The sequence below is a fragment of the Oryctolagus cuniculus genome, chromosome 4, assembly GCF_964237555.1.
Source record: "Oryctolagus cuniculus chromosome 4, mOryCun1.1, whole genome shotgun sequence".
Lineage (NCBI taxonomy): Eukaryota > Metazoa > Chordata > Mammalia > Lagomorpha > Leporidae > Oryctolagus > Oryctolagus cuniculus.
Genome location: NC_091435.1, coordinates 128,203,292 through 128,227,186, shown reverse-complemented (window position 1 = coordinate 128,227,186; position 23,895 = coordinate 128,203,292).

Here is a 23,895-nt window from a genome sequence, read left to right as displayed (position 1 = left end):
ATTTATAAGATTATCATGAATTATTTGTTATCTAACCAATAGAGATGTGATGTAATTCTTTAAAGCAAAATAATGAATACTATCTTAACATGTACTTCTCATACTCATGTTCTTAAAACACTCATGTGTTTAAAATGTTGGCTGTCCCCTTTCTCATGTAATTTTCAATCTGTGGAGGTAATTGTTGCTAGTATTTCTTTGTGATTTCTGTTTATTAGCCTACATTGCCTGCTTCTCAGGTGTTTTTCAAAACAATGTATCTGAAGCTACAGTGAAAGCAGGTGTGTAAGGGAATGGACGCAGGGTTAAAGCATTGCCTATTTTTCTGAGTGAGAAGGTAAGTGCACATGTGCTGTATTGAGTTTTCTTGAAGTCTACTGAGATCAGTTTCCTGTAACAGAAGCCTGTGTGTAAAAAATACAAATATTCTGCAACTCTTAAGATCTATGTTAGTTGATATTAACTCCTTAACTAGATGTACTAACCAGACTTCATGATTTGGAATCCTCAGTTATTAGCTTTGGTAGAGTTTTATGTGTATGTATGTGTGAATATGGGGGTGAGTGAGTGAGTTTGTTTATTTAGTGCAAATGTAAGAATTATGATTTTCTTTTAAATTTAAGAAGAATTTACCCCAAAGCTTTGAGCTTCCTTTGATTTTCAAATAACTTTGAGGTAAGAGTCAGAGAACCATTTCAGTTAATATGCATTTTAATGCCATCCTTTACTTTAATGAGCTGGGATGTTTATGCTCTTTTCAGGTTTAGAATTTTGCCCCTAAATATAATCAGTGCTTCCATTCCCAAATAAAAAAGCTTTTCCTAAATTCAAAGACCTGCTATGGTTTAGAAGTCTGATGGAATGGGGCATTATAACCACAACAGATGTCACTAGAAATCTATGTTAATGTTAACACTGTGCGTACTTGCTTAACCCTGCATGGTTATATTGCTTTAGGCAGGTCCCTGGGGAATGACATGCCCGGACAGAATGGCTGCTGGAACCAGCCCTCCGAACAGTATCTGTGCATGGAGTCAGGCCTGCGGGCTGAGTAGCTGACAACACTGCAGCCCCATAGGAATGCAGGGAAGGCAGGTAGGGGCTCCTTGCACTGCCAGGAGGCCAAAACTGCACACTTTGTCCTAACTACATGATGGGAAGAAACCACCTGTGTGAAGGCAGAAACTAATTCATGACAGAGTGAAGCAGAGATCCTGGGGAAATCCCACTCTATCACGTTGGTTTAAAGGTGAGATTTTCACATTCTCAGGTTGATCAATAAAAATTTTCATATGCAAAGGACACAGTGTTCTAACTGCTACTGAAACATTCCTCCCACATCCCAGGACTTCAAACTGTGTCTTAACCCATGAATGGGTCATGAAATCAATATGGTAGGTTGTAATTAACACAGTATAAAAAATTAAATAGAATGGAATAAAAGAAATTAGAGTTCATAACTTAGTACAGCTTTGTGATTTTAATTTCAGACACACATGCATGCACATAACACAATATGTGTATATTTGCATGTACTTCTGGCCTGTATTGCAGTGGATATTTTAATTCTTATTGTGGACTTGGTAAACAAATGTTTGAAAATTCCCCAGTACTCTATTCAATAGAAAATTAAATGGAGTTGAAGGAATTTAAAGGATAAGAGATTTTTATAAAAACTATTTTATTTTGTTTTAAAGATTTATTTCATTTTTTCTTTTTTGTTGTTGTTGAAAGATTTATTTATTTGAAAGCTTTACAGAGAGAGGTAGAGCCAGAGAGAGAGAAAGAGAGAGAGAGAGAGAGGTCTTCCATCCATTGGTTCACTCCCCAGATGACCATAGTGGTCAGAGCTGAGCTGATCCAAAGCCAGGAGCCAGAAGCTTATTCCAGGTCTCCCACACGGTGCAGGGGCCCAAGGACTTGGGCCGTCTTCCAGTGCTTTCCCAGGCCATAAAAGAAAGCTGGATCCGAAATGGAGCAGCTGGGAATCGAACCAGTGCCCATATAGGATGCCAGGCCCTGCAGGCTGGGGCTTTAACCTGCTGCACCACAGTGCCGGCCCCTATTTCATTTATTTTAAAGGGACAGGGAAAATACATGAGAGAAAGAGAGGGAGAAGTCTTTTTTAAAATTTTTTTTTTTAATTTCACAGGTAGAGTTATAGACAGTGAGAGAGAGAGACAGAAAGGTCTTCCTCCCATTGGTTCCCTCCCCAAATGGCCACCACGCAGATCCAAAGCCAGGAGCCAGGTGCCCCTTCCTGGTCTCCCATGCAGGTGCAGGGGCCCAAGCACTTGGGCCATCCTCCACTGCCTTCCTGGGCCACAGCAGACAGCTGGACTGGAAGAGGAGCAGCCGGGACTAGAACCAGGTGTCCATATGGGATGCCGGCATCAAAGGCGGGGGATTAACTAAGTGAGCCACGGTGCTGGCCCCGGGAGAGGTATTAATACACTGATTCACTCTCCAAATGTCCATAACAGCCGGAGCTGGACCAGTTTAAGGCCAGGAGCCAGCAGCTTCTTCTCAGTCTCTCACAAGTTGCAGGGACCTCTGCTGATTTCCCAGGTGCATTAGCAGGGAGCTGAATTGGAAGCAGAGCAGCTGGGACTCAAACCAGCACACCAATATGGGGTGCTGGTGTCACAGGTGGTGGCTTGACGTGCTGCTTCACAACACTGGCCCCAACTCTACTCTAAATAAATACAAAGATACTCAGTTGGTAATTTTGTTATATTCTGTTGTTCTTTTAATGTTATTTTCTTGAGGTGTTTCTGGTTGGGATTTTCCAAAGATTCATTTTTCTTCTGTTTATGAATGTAATAATTATACATATTTATGGAGTACAGTGGGATATCTCAACACATGTATAAAACATGATAATTATCATTTCTGTTTTCTTCTCATTTCTTCACATTTGGAAACTTGGAGCTCCTTTTAGATATTCATAAAATACAAATATTGTGAATTTTAATCATCCCCTGTCCAGAATTTATTCCTTCTGCCTTATCATGTTTTAACTGCCTCTCTGTATCCATACTCCACTCTTCCCAGCCTCTACTAATCACTGCTTGGCATTCAGATTGACTTTTTAAACTATGAAATATGAGAGAGAACACGTGGCACTGGCACTGGTCTTTCTGTGTTACAATGACCTCCGGCTCCATCCACTTTGGCGCAAATGACACAGTTTCTTTCTTCTCATTGAATAATATTCCATTTATATACCACATTTTCTTTCATCATTTCATCTGTTGATGGGCACCTTGGTTAATTCCATATCCTGGCAACTGTGAATAGTGAGCAATAAATATGGGAGTTCAAGTTAGCAATGCGATTAATAATTTCATCTTCTTTGATATTTCCCAGGATTGAGGTTGCTGGATCATTTAGTAGTTCTACTTTTGGTTTTAAAGAAATTTCCCTACTATAATACTATGCTCTATAGCAGGTATACTAACTTGCATTCTTACCAAAAGTGTTTTGATAGCTCCCCTTCCTTGGTATCCTTGCCAGTACTTGTCAGTTTTTGTAATTTTTTATGTAGCCATTCTAACTGCAGTGAGTTAATATCTCACAGTAGTTTTGAATTGTATCTTTCTAATAGCTAGTAGTATGGAGCATTTTTGTGTATTTGTTGGTCTTTTGTATTTCTTCTATTGATAAATATTTACTCAGATCAATTGCACATTTTTAAACAGGAAATTTTTAAAAAAAAGATTTATTTTATTTATTTGAAAGACAGAGTTACAGAGAGTGGTAGAGACCGAGAGAGAGGTCTTCCATCTGCTGATTCACTCCTCGGATGGCCGCAACGGCCAGAGTTGTGCCGATCCGAAGCCAGGATCCAGGAGCTTCCTCTGGGTCTCCCACGTGGGTGCAGGGGCCCAAGGACTTGAGCCATCTTCTACTGCTTTCCCAGGCCATAGCGGAGAGCTGGATCAGAAGAGGAGCTGCCGGGACTAGAATCGGTGCCCATATGTGATGCTGGTGCTTCAGGCCAGGTGCTGTGCCACTGCACCCATCCCGAAACAGGACAATTTTTTTATTTGCTGTTAATTGTCTGAGAGTTCTATATATTCTAGATATTAAATCCTTTGTTGGATGAATGTTTTACATATAGTTTCTTCCACTCTATTTTGTTGCCTCTTCCCTCTGTTGATTATTTCTTTGCCTTGTCTTAGTTTTATATAATCTTAGTTTCTTTTGCTGTGTCTTAGTTTTATATAATCTCATTTGGAGTCTTAAAAGCTTCACCCACACCAACTCTTAAAGTGTTTGGCCTATATTTTCTTCTAGCGTTTTCATTGTTTCATGTCTTACATTTAGTTCTCAATGAAACTAACGAAGCATGAAGCATACATCTCAGGATGGCCATTTGCAATTAAAGATAGTGTAATTAAAACTCAGACTTATGTTAACAGTGATAGCTTAACTTTTCATAAGTTTCCCCTGGTTTGAACAGTTAACAGCAAAACAGTAAAGCTGCATTTTAAGAACATGTAAGAGCACCGGCTTTTCAGTGAAAAAGCCTTAGGTTTGAACCCACCTCTGCTACTTACACCTGTGTACCTAACACAAGTTATTCACACCCTGTCATCTGTGTGTTCCTCAGCTGTAAAGTGGGCATAGTCACATGTGACTTGTAGAATGTTGGAATAATTAAATCAAGCATGCAGAGCACACCACACACACAGCAAACGGTTTATGTGCCATCCTTGAGGCCACTAACCTTTTTACCACTCCAAATGCTGTTATGTTGTTGTTGTCATTGTTCTTCTACATTTCAATTGTTTTCTTTTATGCAATAGAGGTTTTGTGGGCCTCCTAGAAATTCATATACTGTGGGATTGAGAGATTGTTTGTCTGCATTTAATATTGTTCACTCTCCGTTGAATGACAGAGATCAAATAACCAGCCAGTATTCAGTTTGTTGATGCTTTGTACCGTGACATGCACTGTGTAGGACAGAGATGCACAATACAAAACAACATCCAGCTAAAAATATATGAATAAGAAGGATACGTTGACCTCTTTAGTTGGGTCTACTGACTTAGATTCTCACCAAAATTGTGAGATAGTTTCCCTGACCTCCCCTCTCAAGTTCATGGTTTATTTTCATGGTCCAGAGACTGATCTTCAGATTTGCAGATCCAAAATCTTTATCTCAACAGTTCACCTAGAGTTCATCAACTCTGGAGGACTGACTCATAACAAGCAAACTGACAAGAGAATCATTTACCTATGAGACTGCCAATTTTCAAGTGCACAACAGCTATATCCCAGTTGCAGTAACAGACATTTGTCTTTTTGTTCAAGGGGGATCTAATTATGGATCACAAAGTAGCCTACACAGCTTGAAATAAGAACAAAGGGAGGTGATATTTGTGAAAAGCATTTCCAGTACACAGAGCAAATAAAAGAACTTCCTATCCCTGGAGATACCGGCCATGACAATCTGCATCTATCCTGTGCTCTGCCTGCCTGGGACAGCTTAGCCACACACTGATACACTGATAGAAAATTTCACTTTTCATTATTTTTTTATTTGACAAATAGAGTTATAGACAGTGAGAGAGAGAGAGAGAGAGAGAGAGAGAGAGAGAAAGGTCTTCCTTCTGTTGGTTCACTCCCCAAATGGCCGCTATGGCCAGCACTGCGCCGATCTGAAGCCAGGAGCCAGATTCCTCCTCCTGGTCTCCCCTGCAGATTCAGGGACCCAAGCACTTGGGCCATCCTCCACTACACTACCCTCCCGGGCCACAGCAGAGAGCTGGACTGTAAGAGGAGCAACTGGGACTAGAATCCAGCATCCATATGGAATGCCGGCGCCGCAGGCGGAGGATTAACCAAGTGAGCCACGGCGCCAGCCCCACTTATTTTCTTTTAAAGTTAACCATCACCATTATGACTTCTTTGCATAAAGTATGCCTAGTAACATATGGATAGAATATTCTCTCTTAGAACTTGACTGATCTTCCAAGAAATTGACTAACCTGGGCCGGCGCCGCGGCTCACTAGGCTAATCCTCCGCCTAGCGGCACTGGCACACCGGGTTCTAGTCCCGGTCGGGGCGCCGGATTCTGTCTCGGTTGCCCCTCTTCCAGGCCAGCTCTCTGCTGTGGCCAGGGAGTGCAGTGGAGGATGGCCCAGGTGCTTGGGCCCTGCACCCCATGGGAGACCAGGATAAGTACCTGGCTCCTGCCATCGGATCAGCGCAGTGCGCCGGCCACAGCGGCCATTGGAGGGTGAACCAACAGCAAAGGAAGACCTTTCTCTCTGTCTCTCTCTCTCACTGTCTACTCTGCCTGTCAAAAAAAAAAAAAAAAAAAAAAAAAAAAAAAAAAAAAGAAAGAAAGAAAGAAATCGATTAACCTGAGACCTGATGCTGAAAGAGCCACATGGAGAGATTATTTGGTAATATCCTGAAAAGAAAATGTGTTTCTTTCTTTCTCTCTCTCTCTCTGTGTGTGTGTGTGTGTGTGTGTGTGTGTGAGAGAGAGAGAGAGAGAGAGAATGAGAGAGAGAGAGAGAGAAACCAAAGAGCCTCTTAGCCACTCAATGGTACCATCTCAGTCACTAGAAGCAAGTGAAGAAGGATTCAAACATGTAGCTCCAGTGTTCCCAGCTGAGGCCTTAGAAATCATGTAACAAAGACAAGCCATCATTTTTGATACATGAAATAAGACTGTGGTTGTTTTATGCTACTGGCTTTTGGAGTAGTTTGCTATGCAGACATAAACTATTGGAATAGTGTAAAATGGATTACAGTTGTGGCTAAAGATATGGTCATATCTGTAAATGTCATTGCTTTGTTTGTTCTCTTGTAGGTGTGATCAGGGTATCAATGGGGGTTGTGGTGGGATTGATTTAGGAATGTATGTATGGTATATCTCCAACCGTGGCTGATACTCAGTTAAACACACAGGTACAGATTACTGTATGATTGGCCAGACATCCATTCAGATTGGTTAATTAGTGCCTAACTGTGGTTAAATATTTCTATTATAATTTTTCCTCCCCAAATGGTTCCAGGGATCTATCAAGAATTTAAATTGGCACAAAATAATTCACAAATGGAGAATAGTTAACAGGCAAGTTGTATCAAGAAGAGAATTTCACACACAAAAAAAGGAATTTTTGTTGAAGTAGACTCAGATATATTCTTGTTATTATGCTGGATTTAAAGGTAGGATATAACTTAATTTTCAAGGATAACAAAGGAGAAAGAGGGTGGAGAAAGGAAAAACTGAACAAATTCGGGGAAAGAGGATGGACTTGGTCAGTTAAAGAGAGAAAACAGATTCACTCTTAGCATAATGAAAGAAATTAAATTTAACTAGACAGAATAAATCCATACTATAAAAGAACAAGTGGAGGCCGGCACTGCAGCTCAATAGGCTAATCCTCCACCTGTGATGCCGGCACCCCGGTTCTAGTCCCAGTTGGGGCACTGGATTCTGTCCCGGTTGCTCTTCTTCCAGTCCAGCTCTCTGCTGTGGCCCAGGAAGGCAGTGGAGGATGGCCCAAGTCCTTGGGCCCTACACCCGCATGGGAGACCAGGAGAAGCACCTGGCTCTGGGCTTCGGATGAGCGCGGTGCGCCAGCCGCAGCAACCATTGGGGAGTGAACCAATGGAAAAGGAAAACCTTTCTCCCTCTCTCTCTCTCACTGTCTATTTTGCCTGCAAAACAAACAAACAAACAAGTGGAGATGTTTGCATTCATTGCAGTAGGCAAACAGAAATCTAAGAAGATTTTTAATCAGGGGGATGATATTGGAAGGGGTCTGGCAAGAGGGCAGAGAGACTTGCTAAGACTGGTTTGCTTGGAGAAGGACATTCACAGAATAGCTGGTCATGAAGTGAGGGGGTAGAAGCATAAAATACCCTTTTAAAAAGAAACAAGCATCTGTGGTATCTAAATACAGTGAAGAGAAAAGCGAAAGTCAGCGACTACTGAAGTTCCATTTGGAACATCAAGACTAATTGTAGTGATTTTTACAGAAATCGATGATCAGAAATGGGGGCAAGAAAGTATGAGTGCAATAATGGTTATTCTCTTTTTCTACAACTCAACTTAAATGTGAGCCTCTCTTCTGCTAAAGTGTAAAAATTTAATTGCACTTTGTTCAGTCCCTTGGATCTCCTTGAAGTTACAACTGAAGTCCATGAGCCAATCGAGTTTTTAATATGAAGGAAGCAGATGCACGTGGTCATCTCCCAGTAATCACAGCATGTGTGGTGGGCTGCCTCTGTTCAGTGCACTCCTGCGACACCCTCTGTGACTATTCATACAAATCCTTCATTTCTGGCTAAGTGGACTCTATGCCCTCTAGGATTAACATCACCTTGTTGCTGAAACATGGAGTAGACTTGGAGTACCCTGTGAACTCTCAGAAAATTCTCTTAAATTGCTCATAGTCCTGTCTATTCAGAAATTTCTGAATTCCCACTGTCACACCAGGAGAAAAGGCTCATGTCTCTAGTTTTCAGAGTTCCTTAAAGCAGCAAAAATCGGAATTGGAAGACTGAGTAAAGAATCAGTGAACATGAAGATAAAGCACTGAAATTACCTACTCTAAACAAAAGAAAATAAAGTTAGAAAAAGAAATGAACAAAACCTCAGGGATCTGTAGGACTATAATAAAGGAAGAAAAAAATAAAGAGCCTAGCATTCACAATATCAGAGTTCTATACTAGGAAAAAGAGGACAGGATTAAAAAATAATACTTGAAGAAATAACTGCTAAAAACTTAACGAATATGGAAAAATACATAAATCTCTAGATTCAAGAACTTAAGAGAACAGGATAGGCCCAGAGAAATCTATACCAAGAGTCATCACAGGGACCAGCGCTATGGCGCAATGGATTAACGCCCTGGGCTGAAGTGCCGACATCCCATATGGGCGCCAGTTCTAGTTCTGACTGCTTCTCTTCCAATCCAGCTCTCTGCTGGGGCTTGGGAAAGCAGTAGAAGATGGCCCAAGTCCTTGTGCCCCTGCACCCACGTGGGAGACCCAGAAGAAGCTCCTGGCTCCTGGCTTTGGATTGGCACACCTCCAGCCATTGCAGCCAATTGGGGAGTGAACCATCGGATGGAAGACCTTTCTCTCTCTCTCTCTCTCTCTCTCTCTGCTTCTCCTTTCTCTGTATAGCTCTGACTTTCAAATAAATCAATCAATCTTTAAAAAAAAGAGAGTCATCACAGTTATACTTTTGGTACCTAAAGATAAAAACAAAACAAAACACCTTGGGGCAGGTAGTTTTCGCACCTGAGTTTTGGGTAGCAGATGATTGATTTCTTTCTCTTGCATTATGTAGTCAGTCATGTGGAATGAAACAAAATAATTTAAGAAAAATTTTGTTTTTCCTATAATTTTCTTCTAGGGGGAAAAACCCATGATGTCATTGAAATATTTAGCTCTTTTTTTTTTTAATCTTGACATCAGACTTTACAGAACTTCTAGATTCTTTAAGAATGGCTACTTATTGGCCAGCGCCGCGGCTCACTAGGCTAATGCTCCGCCTTGCGGCGCCGGCACACCGGGTTCTAGTCCCGGTCGGGGCACCGGATTCTGTCCCGGTTGCCCCTCTTCCAGGTCAGCTCTCTGCTGTGGCCAGGGAGTGCAGTAGAGGATGGCCCAAGTGCTTGGGCCCTGCACCCCATGGGAGACCAGGAGAAGCACCTGGCTCCTGGCTTCGGATCAGCGCGGTGCGCCGGCCGCAGCGCGCTGGCCGCAGCAGCCATTGGAGGGTGAACCAATGGAAAAGGAAGACCTTTCTCTCTGTCTCTCTCTTTCACTGTCAACTCTGCCTGTAAAAAAAAAAAAATAAAAAAAATAAAAAAAAAAAGAAGAAGAAGAAAAAGAATGGCTACTTATTGACCACAAATGATCCTAAGGCACTGATGGACTATGCTCTGGGAGTTGGCCAAAGCGTGTAGTACCACAAAATGTGGTGTTTTAAGTAATTTGTGTCCAGTGTTCCATCACCAAGTGCTACCTGTAGTACTTTCTTTGCCTCAGATATGAATAATTGTATCTTTTTGTTCATGGTGGATACCCTTTCTGTTGATTTCAACTTACACATTACCTTTACTTCACATGCCTAGTAGTCATACATTTCAGTCATTTGACTACATAATTGCCACTGTTTAATGAAATTTGTGTAATCAGGTCTGTAAAATTAAAAGTATAACTTGCATTGCTTCCTGAAGATGATTCTTTTTCTTTTTAGGACTTATTTTATTTACTTGAAAGGCAGAGTTACACAGAGAGAGGGAGAGACAGAAAGAGAAAGAAATCTTCCATCCATTGTTTCACTCTTAATGGCTGCAATGGCCAGGGCTGGATCAAGTCGAAGCCAGGAGCCTTGAGCTTCATTTGGGTCTTCCATGTATGTGGCTGTGGCCCTCCCTGCACATGATTCTGTCTGTTGAATATTTACAAGGAAATACCCAAAAGGAAAATGCTTTCATATTTATAGATTATTTAATTGAGCTAATATTAAGTGAGTAGCAATAAATGTATTTATCCCCCCAAAAAAATTAAAAGCAGCAAATATGTGAAAAGCAATTTTAAAGATAGTAGATTTTTCATGAGAAACCATAAGGGCTGGAAAGAAGTGGAACAGTATTTTTCAACTGCTGAAAATACTGCCAATTCATAATCTTACACCCTGTGAAATATCTTTCAGGAATAAAAAGGAATCAATGCATTCTCATTAATAAAGAAAACTAAGATATCTACCTTAATATAATGCATGAATGGAGTTCTCAAAAGAGAAAGGAAATGTAAAATGAAAGAAATTTAGAATGTATAAAAATAGGAGCTGGCATTCATGTTTCAGCTGCTCCACTTCTAATCCAGCACTCTGCTAATGCACCTGGAAAAGCAGCAGATGATAGCCCAAGTGCTTGGGTCCCTGTCACCACATGAGAGACCCATATGAAGCTTTTGCTTCAGCCTGGCTCCATCCCCACCATTGTGGCCACGTGGGGACTGAACCAGTGGATGGAAGATATTTCTCTCTTTCACAGTCTCAGCCTCTCTGTAATTCTGACTTTCAAACAAATAAATACATCCTTAAAAGAATGAATAAAAATAAATTAAGAACACAAGCAAAATTATGGGTAAAGAGAATAATAGATTTTCCTACTTCTGCATTAAAAAAATTTCTTGATCATTGAAGCAAAAATGATAATCCTGTTTGATTGATTCTAAGCATACATACAGAAGATATTTAGGATGACTATAAATGTGGGTAGGTAAAGGGACATAGAAGGAGGTGAGATTTGCACACTTTACTTGAACTAATGACAAAAATATAATGGGATAAGTTATGTATATATAAGGTAATATCTTTAGCTTCAACTAAAGAAATTATACAGATATACTCAAAAGCAATAAAGATAAAACAAAATGCAATTCCAAAAAGAAATATTTAAGTAATCATGGAAATCTCAAAGAAAACAGAATTGTAAAGCAGAAATAGAAACCAAAAAATAAAATCATTGTCTTAAGCACAAATATATGAATAATTTTGTTAAATGTATATTATATAATGGCAAATATTTGATGACATGGATATGCTTATTCTAGACATTATGAATGTATATATATAATATATCTGTACTGAAACATTATGTGATACGCATAAATATGTTATATTTTTACATGTCTTTGTTTAATTTTAAAAGAATGCAACTGGTTTAAATGCATCAGTTAAGAGACATAGATTGACAGACTGGACTAAATAATAAGGACCAGTTTATGCTGTTTATAAGAAACTAACTTCATATATAATAATATAAGCATTGAAAATGAAAGATTGAACATGAATAAAAATGTTCATTTTTAAAAGGCAAGAGTGGCTATCCTAATATCAGATAAATTAGACTGCAAAAAAAAAGATAATTAGCAAAGACAGAAAGTGACATTATATAATGACAAGGGTAAATCCATCCAACAACATGGCAATAATAAATATGTTTGTATCAAGTAAATATTCTACAAATTTATGAGGCAAAATGTCAAAGATCTGAAAGGAGAAAAGGACAAATATACAACTATATTTGCAAAATGTAATAACCCTCCCTTAATGATTAATAAAACCACTAACAAGGGTGTAGAGCTCAACAATTCAATCAACCCAGAGGATCAAATAAATATTTGTAGAATATTCCACACAAAAAAGCAGAATGCATATTCTTTTCAAGTGCTCATATATTGGGCCATATCCTGGGCTACAAAACAAATCTGAATAAATCATATAGAGTAAAAGTAGAGATCAATTAGGAAAAGACAGCAGGAAAATATCCAAGCACTTGGAAACTAAACAATGCACTTATAAATAATCCATGGGACAAAGGAGATGTTTCAAAGGAAACAAAAAAAAAAAAATACATTGAACTGAATGAAAGTGCCACATGTCAAAACTTTGGGGCACAAAGAGCATTTATTATAAAATGTTGTGGCTTAATAGTGAAAAACAATGCTTCCCCCACTTCGAATGGAATGAAGGCAAAAATACTGCCAAAGCAGATCTGAGGGGAAATTTGCAGCATTAAATAATTAATTAGGAAAGAAGAAAAGCCTAAAATCAATAATCGAAGTTCTCAAGAATCTAGAAAAAAGAACAAAATAAATATAAAACAAACACACGAAAGTAAAACATGCACTTACGAACAGAAGTCAATGGAACTGAAAACACAGACCAACAGAAGTGAAACACTGAAAGAAAAATCACTAAAATTGACGAGTTTTAACAAGGCTGACAAATAAAAAAAGAAGACACAGTACTCAATATCACAATATCAAGAATGCAGCAGGAGAAAGAATATAGACCCTGATGATATCATAAAGGTAATCTAAGAATGCTACACATATAACATTTGATAAATTATTTACACATAGAATGACATGTGCAATGAAACAAAATGTTATAGATGAAATTCCTCCAAAACCACAAACATAATGCACCTCATTCCACATGAAATACAGAATTTGAATAGAGCTCTGACAACTAAGGAAAGAAAAATTGTAACATAAAAATCCCTAAAGATGAAATATCCAAGCCCAATGTTTTGCTCGAGAAATCAACCAGGTGTTTAAAGAACATTAACACCAGTTTGATATAACTTCTCCCAAAAAATAGAAGAGGAGAGAATATTTCTCAATTCATTATATAAAGTTAGTATTACCCTAATGACAAAACTAAGTACAAGCTACAAAGTAAAGAAAACTATGGAAAATATCTGTAATGAATAAATATGAAAATACTTTCCAAATAAGAATTTGGCATTATATGAAAACAATTATTAAGATCAAGGATTCTTGGGATTCAAAGATGATTCAATATTTAAAAAAATCTATCTATGTTCACTATAATGGTTTTATGGATGTGTACTTCTGTCAAAATTCATCAAATCATGAACTTGAAATATGATAGTTTATTGTATGTGTTATACCTTAAGCTATTTATAGAGAGAAAACAATCCATCTATGTAATCATGATATTAACACGCTAATGCAGAAAAATCACATGATCATATCATTGGCTCAGAAAAAATAATTTGACAAAATACAATATGCATTCATGATAAAAAAGAAACTCTCAGAATAATCAGAACAGATAATCTCTTCAATTTGATTAATAGCACTATTAAAAACAATGCTTACTTTAAAAGATAGAATGTTTTCACGATAAGATTAGGAATGAGACAAAAATGACCACTCCCTAATTCAACACAGCACTGAAAGTTCTAGCCAGTTGAAAAATAAGCAAATCAAATAAAAGACACATATTTTGATAAGGAAATGACAAAACCGTCTTTGTATTTGTCGATGACTTGATACCTATGTAGAAAATCTTGGGAAGTCTTAAGAAAAAAGTCCTACAATTATTGAATTCCAAAAGGTTACAGAATACAAGTAAATACAAATATCAACTGTGTTGCTATACTAACAAGAAACACATGGATGCTAAAATTTGTAGTACAAAAGCCTGGGGCAGGGATGTGGTGTAGTGGTTAAGGTGCTGATCAAGATGCTCACATTTCATATCAAAGTGCCTGGGTTTGTATCCCAGCCCCACTCCCAATTCCAGCTTCCTGCTACTAAGCACCCTGGGAAGCAGCAGGTGACGGCTCAAGCATGTGGATCTTGGACAACCACATGGGAAGCCCCAGTTGAGTCTCAAGCTCCTAGCTTCGCCTATAGTCAGTCCTGGTTGTTGTGGGCATTTGGCAGGTGAACCAGTAGATGCAAGATCTCTCCCTTCTGCCTTTCAAATAAACTTAAGAAATTTAGAAAAAAATGCAGGGTATCAAATCACTTAAATTGACTGATGAAGCAAAACAGTTATACATCTATCAGAAACATATATAGGACTTGCATGTTTAAACTACACAATACTGTGGAAAGAAATCAAAGTACTAAATAAATGGTGACACATACCATGTTAATGGATTTAAAGACTCAATTAACATGTCAATCCTCTCCAAATTTATATGCAGATTTAATGCACTATATCAAAATTTCAGTAAGACTTTTTGTAGATATGAACAAAATTATTCTAAAATCTACAAAGAAAGGCAAAAGGATTAGAATAGCTAAATTTTTTGAGGAAGAAGAATAAAGTTAGAAAAAACATGGCTGCCCAATTATATGGCTGTAATAATCAAGGCAGTGTTATATTGAAAGAGGGAAAAACATAAATAAATAGAGCAGAGAACTCTGGAATACACTAACAGAAAAAAACACCCAACTGATTTTTTGATAAAAGTGCAAAAGCAATTACATGGAAGAAAGACACCCTTTTCAAGAAATGCTGCTGACGCAACTGGACAACCGCAGCTAAAAACATGAAACGAGGCTTAAATGTGAAACATAGAACTGTAAAACAAATAGAAAACCAAAGGAGATGTTCAAAATCTTGAAGTAGCAAAAAAGATGTAGGAAATATCAAAACAAGATCCAAAAAAGGAAAATTTTGTAAGTGGGATTTTACCAATATCAGAATGCATTTTCTGTGAATGTTTCTGTTAAGAGGATAAAAACACACACTACACTTTGGGAGAAGTATTTTCTAACTTCAAATCTGACAACAAAAGACTGGTATCTGTTAAAAATTCTCAAAACTCAATAGCAAAAGTACAAATAAGCCAAATAAAATGTGAACAAAGCATAAAAATATAGAATCAGCTAATAAGCATGGGAAAACAGTTTTAACATCACCAGTCATTAGTGAGCTTCAAGTTACAGTGAGATATTACTACCCATCGATCAAAATGACTAACATAAAAAAATAGTGACAGCATCAGATACCAGTGAGGTTGCAGTGAAATTGATTCACTTATGTCTTGATGGTGGGAATGTAAAATGATGCAGTCACTTTGGAAAACTGTTTGGCCAATATTTCTTTTTAAAGTAAACATCAACTACCATACGACTTATATTTCTCTAGATATTTATTCCAGAGAAATGAAAAGCTGTATCTACATTAAAACCTACAAAAAAGTGTTTAAGCAGAATTTCATTCATAGTAGCAAAAAATCAGATGCAATCCAGGTATCTTTTAGTGGATGATTGGTTAAATAAATGCTGGTGCAATTACATCACGGAGTATAAATTATTGATCCAGCCAATGACTTGGACGAATCTCACAGAGAATCATGCTGATTGGGGTAAAATTCTCAAAAAGATGCATACTGTATTATTTTGCCTATGTGATATTTTTGAGATGAGAAAGTTATAGAGAATCAATTAGTGGTAGTTAGATACTAAGGAAGGAATGGCAGAGGATGGGAAGTGAATGTAATTATACAAAAACAACATGAGAAATCATGAGAAATTGTTGAACTGATGGAAATGTGAATATCTTTTTTTTTAAGATTTATTTTATTTATTTGAAAGAGTTACAGAGTGAGGTAGAGCCAGAAAGAGAAAGAGAGAGAAAGGTCTTCCATGCGCTGGTACACTCCCCAGATGACCACTAGAGCTGAGTTGATCTGAAGCCAGGAGCCAGGAACTTCTTCTGGGTCTCCCATATGGGTGCAGGGACCCAAGGACTTGGGCCATCTTCTACTGCTTTCCCAGTCCATAGCAGACAGCTAGATCGGAAGTGGAGCAGCTGGGACTCAAATCGGCGCCCACATGGGATGCTGGAGCTGTAGGCCATGGTTATAACTCACTGTGCCACAGCACTGGCCCTGAAATGTGAATATCTTAACTGTATCAATATCAGTATCCTGTTGGTTATATTATATTACAGTATTGCAAGATATTTCCATTAGCAAAAACTGAGTACAAGGTACATAATATAATCTATATTGTCTCAATTTTTTAAAAAAAGACCTTAAAAATTTTGTTTTTAATAAATGTTTAAGTAAAAATATAAAAAGAGAATGACAATAGTCAAATCAGAAAATAGATGTCAACAGATGAGTGGAAAAGCAAATTGTGTAGATTTTTACAATGGATTAATATTTAGCAACAAAATAAAATCCACCTCTAATTGTATATACAACATGGATCAATCTATATAATTCTGAAAGAAACAAGATGCAAAAAAAGCACATTCTGTATGGTGATGATTATAGGATATTTTGGGACAAGGAAACATAACCTATAGCAACAAGAGAATAAATTAGTCATTGCCAAGGGTCCAAACTATGTGAGGATAAGGGGTTGGCTGCAAACTACTGAAGGAAATTGTTTGGCTGTTGAATATGTTCCATGTGACTGTGTGTATACATTTGTCAGTGTGCACTAAAGGTAACTGTGCACATTGTTCCTCAATAAAATTGGTTTTAATGAAAGGAGTATGAGTACAATTATAAAATCAGAACTTAGTTATATATTTTGCATCAGAAATTGTAGTGAGAAAGAAATGAGTGGAAGAAAATAGGTTGGCAAACACATGAAGGAGACCTGTATTCTGGTAGCACCTCCTTGGCCAGTTAGCCTCATAGAGGAGGCTACATGGAGAGAGGCTGAGGTTCAAAACAGTGGCCACATGAGGAAGATGTGGGAAGGCCCAGGGGAACCAATGTTTACAAAACGTATCTGTAGGATGGCTACCTTTTAATTTACCACATCTCTGAGGGCAGCCAGTCAGGGATGGAACTGGAGCAGCAGAGTAACATTTACTTGATTCCCAGTAATGGTAATAGTACCAGGTCAAGCGGAGTCTTGAGAGAGGGAGCTAGCCGGTAGTGGAAGGCTGAAACTAAGACAAAATGCTACGGGGGAAATCCAGCTTAGAAACCTGGATGGATCAGGTCGAGGACAACTAGAGAAGGACAGGGAGGAGGGGTTGTAGGAAAATCCATGGTGCCATGTGTCACAAAACCCATGGATGACCCTAAGACTGAGAATGAACTACTTCCTTCTGAGATTCCCACATCAATCTCTTCTCAGCTTGATCAGTTGGTCTGGCAGCTAGTAGTCTGTCCTCTTCACGGAGCTGCTTTGTGAAACACTGTTATTTTGTAACTGGGTCTCCAAACCTGAATTTTCATTGAAAGACATGGCTCTGCACACCAAATGCATGAGAGGTGCAAGTCTCTTCATGTTCTTCTCCCGTTTGACTTCCCTGGTTTCCCATAACTAGGTCAATAGGCAGAGAAGCCACTGGGTTGCAGTACAGAAACTCAGACACTGAAGAATCCTGTTAGAAGACAGATACTACAAAATGGCAACTGAGTCTATGTATAAAGCACAATAAACTCAGAGTAAGTCTTATTATATACATGCTTACCATATTGGATGACAATATTCTATAACATTGAAGACTCGGACTCAAGTGAGGCTCAGCTTTCTCACCCCCAATGATGCTGGTGATAACACCTATTGCAATGGATTCTTGTGAGATATAAACGAGATCTGAGTAGTGAGGCTCTCTGGGCAAGTTTCTGGCACTTACTACGAGTTCAAGGAATGGTTTAATTAATAGTGAATGCTGGAATATGAAGCTGGGGACCTATGAAATCGAGTTGGACTCATGCTGTTTGAAGATATCAGTATAATCAATTGTAGAAAGAGAGAAGCATAAGAGGTTTGGAGTCAATCGAAAATGACTCAGTGGTGCAAACCAAGACAGAATACCCAGAGCAGCAAAGAAGGGAAGGGAAATCTTGAGTGTGTAAAAAATCCAGAAAGCAGTAGTGGTCCTCAGGAGTGATGGAGAAAAGAGAATGAGCCTGAAGGGAGAGAAGCGGGAATGAGCTTCACAGCGCGATGATCAGAGTCGAGGGGAAGGGGATCCACAGGACAGGGGGTGAAGAAGGAAGAACTAAGGAACTCTGTTTTCAGGAACAGATCAGGAGAGCCAGGTGCCCTGAAAGGCCAAGTAGCAAAATGTCTGATTCTAAAGCAGGATGTTGTTGAGTTTGTACCTTTATTTATATTGTTGTTGTTGTTGTTGAAGACTCAAACTCTAAACGAACAAGCTGCCCCTGGTTGCCAGGATGTATGACTCCTGCCGCTTCCAAATCCAATTCTGGCAAGCACAGTCATTCCCCATGGTATTCCTGTTAGCATTCATGCAGTACTCATTAGGACTTGAAATCTTTTCAGGCTTGTCAAATTCCATTATATAGCACAGCAAATCTTAACTTGCAGGTTGTAGTGTTTCTTTTTACATCAGCCTGGTTTTAAAATCAACTGTTGAAAATAATATTAATCTTTTGGTGTTCTTATACTAAACTTTTCTGCATAATGACAAAAGGAACACTTTCTTATTTGGTTAGCAATTTTTAAAATCCTCCTTGTTCATTTCACAAATAGTTGAAATAACAGTAATTGATTTGTTAACTCATTTGTGTGTAAATTTAGAACTTAATCCAACTTGGACATTGCTTTCTATATCAATTTCATATTAGAAATAGCTGACCATTTTTTTGAAATTTGATAAAAGCAAGGAAATAAAAATAGCACAAATATTAAGGTCACAAAATTTATTTCTTTATGTAAAAATATAATTTGGAGGGAGACAAAACTAGAATTGATCATAATTTATAGTAGAGGAATAGTACTATGAAACTATACCAATTACATAATTTAAGCATTGTGAATTCCCAATAATACATCCAACTTCATATTATTACTATGCCTTTCAATATTGCTTAAAGTCTAACTTGCCTTTGTTATGAAAGATACCCTTAATTAATTTTCTCTTTTCAGTTGTTTTTTAAGGAATATTTGATAGTGATTCTTAAAATACTACATAACATCCAAACAACAGCTGAACATCTTCTTCAACAACTTCACAGTTTCCAAATCTATAACAAATCAGAAAAACTTATACTAGTGTCCAATGTTGTGGCTCAGTGGGTTAAGCTGCTGCCTGTGATGCCAGCATCCCATAAGTGTGCCAGGTCCAGTCTCAGTTGCTTCACTTCTGATCCAGCTCCCTGGTGATGTGCCAGGAAAAGCAGCAGAGGATGCTACCCATGTGGGAGACCTAGATGGAGTCCCCGCCTCCTGACTTCTTCCTGGCCCACCCCTAGCCATTGCAGCCATTTGGGGAGTGAAACAGTGCATGGAAGATGTCTCTCCCTCTCTCTGCAACTCTGTCTTTTAAATAAATAACTCTTAAAAAAGAAAAAAAAAAAGCTTACTTTTAAAAAAATTTTTTGCAATTATGTTTGATTACCATTTATAAAAATCCATCAAATGCTCTGAATACTAGTGTATCACAAAGATCCCACTGACCATTTTGGAGATTAAAATACAATTTCTCAAAATCTGAAAATTATATTATATGATATCTATTTACCTAAAGATTGCTGCTTTTTTTAAATGGCAGGCATAATGATGCAGAAGGATAAGCTACCACTTGCAACACAAGCATCCCACATTAGAGTCCCAGTCCATTCCCAGCTACTCTGCCTCCAATCCAGCTCCCTGCCAATGTGCCTGGGAAGGCAACAGAAGATGACCCAAGTACTTGGGCCCATGCGACCCATAAGGAAGACCCAGTAGAGTTCCTGGCTCTTAGTTTCAGCCTGACTCAGACCTTGGCTGCTGAAGCTACTTGGAGAGTGAGCCAGTGGATGGAAGATATCCCCTTCTCTGTCTCTTCCTCTCTTTCTCTCTGCCTTTCAGATAAATAAATACATACTTTAAAAAAAAAAGACTTGAACATTTTAACAATAATATCTAGAATTTTCTTTGATTTTGTGCATGACTCTTTAAAATATTACTTTAAAAATTTATTCATTTACTTAAAAGGCAGAGTTACAGAGAGTAGAGGAAGAGAGAGAGACAAAGAGATAGAGATAGAGATAGAGACAGAGACAGAAAGAGAGATCTTCCATTCACTGGTTCACTCCCCCAAATGGATGCAATGGCAGGAGCTGGGCTGATCCAAAGCCAGGAGCCAGGCGCCAGGAACTTCTTCTGGGTCTCCCAGGAGGGTACAGGAACCCTAGCACTTGGGCCATCTTCTACTGCTTTCCAAAGCCTCAGCAGAGAGCTGAATTAGAAGTGTTGCAGCTGAGACTCAAACCAGTGCCCACATAGGATGCCGACACTGTAGGTGGTGGCTTTATCCACTATGCCACAGCGCTGACCCTCAAAAATATGAAAAATTAAACTTCAGTCTAAAATAAGAAAAATTTGGTTTTTGAAGTAAAATTAGAGACTATTCCAAATTCAACAAAGCATACCAAATACATATTAATTGAAACATGATGGCATCAGAAATTGATAGGCACTATGGGAAGATTTTCAGGAGGCAAAATCAGTAGGAATGCTTGTAATCAGAGGGATGAGTGACACTGAGAAGTCTATGCCTCAGGTCATGTATAAATTTTTTTCTTGGGCAATGAACAGGGTGAATGATGGGGCCATTTGTCAGCTCTGGGAGAAAGGATAGGGGAGTAATGATTTTTTCTTCTGATTAACTGAACCCCAAACTGGACTTGAATAAATGTAATTTTGTGTTTTCCAGTGCACTCATTTGCTTTTATTTAAAAGTGCCTGGATATAAATAGAGCAACATTTAACTAAAGCAATATGTTTTAAAGGGCAATTAAAATTGTCATACAATTACTAAACATGATTGCTGGAGTTATCTGGTCCCATGTACCCAACTGGGCCACGCATACAATTTTGTGAAGCAATGATATTCTATTTTATGCATTCATCAGAGAGATTTTTTCTAAAACCTTTATTTATTTATTTGAAAGTCAGAGTTACAGAGAGACAGAGAGATTGATCTTCCATCTGCTGGTTCACTCCCTAGATAGCCACAACAGTCAGGGCTGGGCCAAACCGAAGTGAGGATCCAGGAGCTTCTTCTAGGTCTCCCACATGAATTTCAGGGACCCAAGCACTTAGGCCATCTTCCACTGCTTTTCCCAGGCCATTAGCAGAAAACTAAATTTGAAGTAGAGAATCTGGGATTTGAATCAACGTCCCTGTGGGATGCTGGCATCTCAGACAGCAACTTTACCTGGTATGCCACAATTCTGGTTTGAACAGAGAGTTTTTAAATTGCCTGCTGTGTATCAGGCATTATTCCAAGAAGTAAGCATATGGTAGAGTCAAAACAGGCATAAGTTCTGCTTTCAAACTGCTGATAATCTAACAGGAGAATATAAATGATTAGTAAAATGTACATGATGAAAGTAAGTTCATCTCATATTGTAACAGTGCTGTAAACAAAATACAATATAGTAAGTAACATGGCTGGTGACAATGTGATTAGCATGCAAAAGCATGGGACCTGATGTCTCTCTGACGGATTGACATTGCACCTGGGCCTTGACAGATGGAGAGCCGGTCATGTGGACATCTGGGGAAGATCTTCAGACAGTAGATTCCAGACCTTCCATACTGGAGCAGCAACCTTATTGGAAGATGTTGGAGGGGACTTCATTCAAAGTAACATTTGCACAGAAAACATATTCTGTTGGCCAACAGTGCATATTTATTTGATGTGGGATATGAAGATATCATCCATCAAAGCACACTTTATTCTATCAGTAGTTCCATGCAGACAGATAGTAAAATTAAAGGCACAAACGCAGGAGCTAACTTGGCTTTCCCAGCGACAGGCAGAAGGCCAGAGAGAATGGAACATGGCAAAGAAGGCAAAGATTTTGTGCACATTGTGCCTGGCCTGGAAGAGCACAATAAGAGACTGGAAGGTCTTAAATAGAGAACTGACTGTGGAAAGGGTGTTTGTTGTATTTATTAAGTGATCTTTGGTGCAATCATTATTATTAGTTGTGACTGATAGAAAAATAACACATCTACAAAGAAAGAAAAGAGCAAAATAGTTCTTGTTACATTTTCGATGTTTTAATGTAAAATCTTCTTTTTCAACCCTTGTTGAAGTCAGTGATGTTGTATTACTGCACATTGCACTTTCTAAATGAATGCAGGGTTAGTCTTCAGAAGGAGAAGCAGCGTTATTTCAAAACAGATTTTGCTGACGCTGTTCTGAATAGGTCTTCTGCTTGTCACCTACATAGTAATACTTTTAAGATTTGTTGAACTTCTGAAGATAACTGGTGTAGCTCAAACACAGTAGGAAAGTAGGCAAATTCTAAGATTGGTGAACCTTTGTATTTGTCTTGAGACATCAGTAATGCTTTTCCATTAATGATGCCAAACTTCTGATGATGTCGAAGCAATTTCTTAGGGGCAGAGTGCACTGTTAGATTTTAAAATTGTTCCTTCAGTTTTACAAATAGGGGAAATCTCTCATTTGCCAAAGCAATTGCAGGTCAGCCTGTGCAAATACAGCTATGAATTTCCCAAGAATGTCATGATGATTTTCTTACATTCAATTGTATATATAAGAGAAAATTGCTTTTTAGATTACAGATCTGTGAAAAATCAAAATATGATCATTAAAATTAAGAGCTTTTTTCAAATTAAAAAAAATCTTAAATACTTTTAGGGTTGGTAATTATTTTTAGGTGGAGTTAATGCCAGGTACTTGAATTAATGGATTGGTTAGTTGATCCATTCATTTTTCATTAATTTACAATTACATGCTTCTTGCTGTTTGGAATGATATCCAGAAGAAAACAACAAAATAGTCACTAAATGGATGGTCTATATAATCAGATTAGTTACCTTCTAGTTAATGGAGAGAAGGAGAAACATAAGATAATTTCTAGTGTGAGAATTCATATAAGAGAGCAAGAGGAAAGATTGCACAAAAAGCCATGCAGGTGTTAGAATGCCAGAGAGCCCTGTGGATCCTTACACAGTTGGAGTCTTGAGAAGACTGAGCGCTGCTGGTTGTGCCCCTTCCTGTCTGGATATTTCCAAAAAATGTACAGACAAGTTGCTTCAGTAGCATGCACCTCACTGAGGACAGGTTAGGGTTAAAGTTTACAACCAAAGAGCGAAAACTACAGTTCCCAAGATAGTTTTACCATAACAGTTCTATAACCTTAAAAGGAAATGTTTTTCCCTCATAATCAAAAAGAACTTTGATTCATTCCACACTCTATTATTTTATCTTTAGTGAACAGACATTTTAAATTGCATCCTGCAAGCTTCTGAAAGCTTTTCAGAAATCCATCATTCGTTTTCGCTCTGTAGCGTGACTGGATCCTCCCTCGATGTTCTCTCTGCTACACACCCAGGAGGCCCTCACAGGCGATCATATGATGACTTATTTAAAAGAATTTTGGAGGTAAAATCTGACCGGTCTGCTCAAATTGAGGCATGAATTGCCTACAAATGCCTTAATTGTTTTACTATATGAAACTGAGAAAAATATAAGAGGGAAAAAACTTTTAAGTTGCAGAATTTTATAGCTATCATGTTTTGTGACACTGTAATTTGGCTCTTTTTTCCCCTCCTTCTTTCTCCATTTCTTCCTCCACTTGCCTTCCTGTGCCCTTGCTGAATACTTCAGTCCTAAC